The sequence below is a fragment of the Macaca thibetana genome, chromosome 5 (genome assembly GCF_024542745.1).
Source record: "Macaca thibetana thibetana isolate TM-01 chromosome 5, ASM2454274v1, whole genome shotgun sequence".
Lineage (NCBI taxonomy): Eukaryota > Metazoa > Chordata > Mammalia > Primates > Cercopithecidae > Macaca > Macaca thibetana.
In genome coordinates, this window is record NC_065582.1 from 105,703 (window position 1) to 109,274 (window position 3,572).

At 43.5% G+C, this 3,572-nt stretch overlaps 1 long non-coding RNA gene across 1 annotated transcript; it reads left to right on the forward strand.

The window, feature by feature from the left end:
• Positions 1-381: 381 nt before the first annotated feature.
• LOC126955466 (uncharacterized) lies at positions 382-3,113 on the forward strand. The gene is made up of 3 exons (XR_007725932.1): positions 382-524; positions 2,205-2,378; positions 2,466-3,113. It is a non-coding gene; the product is annotated as an uncharacterized LOC126955466 (long non-coding RNA).
• Positions 3,114-3,572: the final 459 nt, after the last annotated feature.

The window sequence follows — 3,572 nt, forward strand, 5'->3', positions numbered from 1 at the left end:
ACTCTTAGATCTGTCTTTGTCAGACTATTTTCTAGATCCTGTAGGCATGATGCGTTGTTTTTATTTTTTTTTTGTTTGTTTCTTCTACGTATTTTCGAATAGCCTGTCTTCAAGCTCACTATTTCTTCTGCTTGATCCATTCTGCTATTAAATGGCTGTACTGCATTCTTCAGCATGCCAATTGCATTTTTCAGCTCCAGAATTTCTGCTTAATTTATTGTAAGTATTTTAATCTCTTTGTTGAGTTTAGCTGTTAAAATTAGGAATTTCTTTACTCTGTTATCTTAAATTTCTCTCAGTTTTTTTTTTTTTTAATACAGATATTTTGAATTCTCTGTCTGAAAGGTCACATATTTCTTCTTCTCCAGGATTTGTCCCGGTGCCTTATTTAGTTCACTTGATGAAGTCATGTTTTCCTGGATGGTGTTGATGCTAGTAAATGTTCTTCATTGTCTGGACATTAAAATCTTAGGCATGCAGCACTATATGAGAGGTTTAAAAAATAAAATTAAAAAAGAGAAAAGGTGAGTATTTACTGTAGTCTTCACTGTCTGGGCTTATTTGTAACTGTCTTTCTTGGGAAGGCTTTTCACATATTTGAAAAGACTTGGGTGTTGTGATCTAAGCCATATCTGCTTTATGGGGCACCTTATACCCAATAATGCTGTAATTCTTCCAGACTCATAGAAGTACCACCTTGACAGCCTTCAACAAGATCCAGGAGAATTTTCTGGATTACTAGTTAAAGGCTCTTGTTCCCTACCCTTATTTTCTCTCAAAGATACAGAGTCTTTCTTTCTGTTCTAAGCCACCTAAAGCTGGGAGAAGAAAGACACAAGCACCCCTGGCCACCACCACTATGACTGCCCTGGATCAGACCTGAAGCTAGCACAGCACTGGGTCTTGCTTAAGTCCTGCTGCATGCACTTTCTGAAGACTGCCTATGTTCACTCAAGACCTTTGGTCTCTACGATTAGCAGATGGCAAAGCCAGCCAGGCCTGTGTCCTTTCCTTTAGGGCAGTGAGGTTCCTCAGTCCTTGGCTGGGTCCAGAAGTGCCATTCAGGTCACGGAATAGAGTCAAAAATGTTAGAAGTCCACTTGACATTCTATTGCATTGCAACTGATCTGGCACTCAAACCACAAGACATAGTCCTTCCTATTCCTCCCTTCCTTTTCTAAAGGCAGAGTAGCCACCACCACCCCAGGCCACAGTGAGTACTGCCAGGCTACCACCAATGTTCCGTTAAGGCCCAAAGCCTCTTGTCAGCTTGTAATGAATGCTGCCTGGCTTGGGACTTGCCGTTTTCAGGGCATTGGGCTCCCTACTGGCCCTGGGCAGCTTCATACATGTCAACCAAGAATCAAGTCCTAGAATCAGGGGTTCCGAAAGCTCGCTTGGTGCTCTACCCACCTCTGGCCTTGCTGGTACCTAAGGGAGAAACAAAGTCCCCTTTAATTTTCCCTCTACTTTTCCTAAGAAGGAATTTTGCCTTTTAGTCACCACAGCTGGTAATGTGCTGAGTGTCCCTAAATCTAGCAAGTCGATGAGGGTCATCCAAGGCCCTTGACATAGTACCTGGGTATGGCTGCTGGTTATTCAGAGCCCAAAGGTTTTCAAGTTTGCAGGTGATAAATGCTGCCAGCACTTGTTTCTTTCTTCAAGGCAGCAGGTTTCCTTCTGGCCCAGGGTGTGTCTAGGAATGTCTAGGAGCCAGGGCCTGGAAAGGAGGCCTCAGGATTCTGACCAGTGCACTATCTTGCTGTGGCTGAACTGGTCTCCAGGATGAAAGAAAAATTCCTCTCTACTCTTTTGCCTCCTCTTCTCAAGCAGAAGGATGGGGTCCCTGTTGGAGCCAGGAGCTGTGCAGCCTAGTGTTAGGGGAGTAATAATGCCAGAACTCCTTTGGCTGCCCCAGCTGGTGTCTCAGTATATTGCATGCCCTCCCCCCCCCACCAAGTCCACTGTCCCTGGGCCCAGTTCAGCCCTAGGCCTCACCTAAGAGTTGCAGTCCTGATGGCCTGGGCTGCCTTTCAAGTTTTGTTAGATACACAGAGTCCTGGAGCCCTCAGTTGCCAGGTTTCCAAACACTCAAGTTCCAACCACTGGAATCTGATTCCCCTCTGGCTAGGACTGGTTTAAATGATCCCTCTGTGGATGGACATTAACTGCATTTGGTCTGGTTTTCCTTTCTGCTCTAATAGGACAGCACAGAGTTCAGTGCCTCACAGTTGCTGTGGTCTCCCTCCGGCAGAACCCAGAGTGATGTCTGCACCACGCCATCATTGCTGGGGGTGAGGAAATGGTAGCACCCGTGATTCAGGACTGTTTTTTCTCTCTCTTCAGTGTCTCTTTCAGTGATATGAGGTTAAAACCAGGTACTTTGAGTACTCACCTGATTTTTGGTTCTTATAAATGTCTTTTCTATGTGGATATTAATAGTTGTTCATCTGGTGTCCTTGCAGGAGGGACGAGCAGTGGAGCCTTCTTTCTGCCGGCTTGCTTTCCCCTCACACCCAGGAAGCAGAATGCAGAACTTTTAATAAGAAAAGCTTTCAGAACTCGGGAAGGACAAGGAAGACATCCTGGTTCTCCATGCTTAACATTGGACTGTTTCTTCAACTTCGGTGCATGGCACGGACTAACCAGGGATTATCATAGATCATTTGACCTGGACTCTGCAGCTCATTCAAATTCTTTATCCAGACAATTTGAATACTGGCTGATTTGGCATGAAAATCTGGCAAAGTATTTTCTTGGTATTCAATTGATTTTTATTCTGCTTGGGTTAACAGTTTTATAAACCAGTCAGTCTCTTCATTAAAGTTCTGGGAATTCTTACCCAGTTCAAATAAAATAATTCTAAACTTCTCAAAAACTTGTATTCAAGAGTGCTTCTCAGGGCCTTCTCCATACTTTCATGAACCTCATTAAAGACACAATACTCTAGGATTTTGCAAGCTTGTGAAGTTTTCAGAAACTGCCTCAGAATTAAGCAATTTACAGTGGAAATGACTTTAAGTTGTTCTAGTTAGACACAATTGACAAGAACATTTTATTATTTTCAGGCATGAGCCATAGTGCCCAGCCTCTAAACTTAAAATAAAATAGATTTAAAAGATATTTAAGATATTTAAAAGATATTTAAGATATTTTAAAAGGCCGGGCGCGGTGGCTCAAGCCTGTAATCCCAGCACTTTGGGAGGCCAAGACAGGCGGATCACGAGGTCAGGAGATCGAGACCATCCTGGCTACCACTGTGAAACCCCGTCTCTACTTAAAAAATACAAAAAAACTAGCTGGGCGAGATGGTGGGCGCCTGTAGTCCCAGCTACTCAGGAGGCTGAGGCAGGAGAATGGCGTGAACCTGGGAGGCGGAGCTTGCAGTGAGCTGAGATCCGGTCACTGCACTCCAGCCTGGGCGACAGAGCTAGACTCTGTCTCAAAAAAAAAAAAAAAGATATTTAAAAAATAAAATAAATTTATCAAATGTTGTCATCTTTTAATCCCAGATTTTTGTGAACCTATGCTTTGCATTTTCCCCCAACTTTCCATATTTATCTGGTTTTATC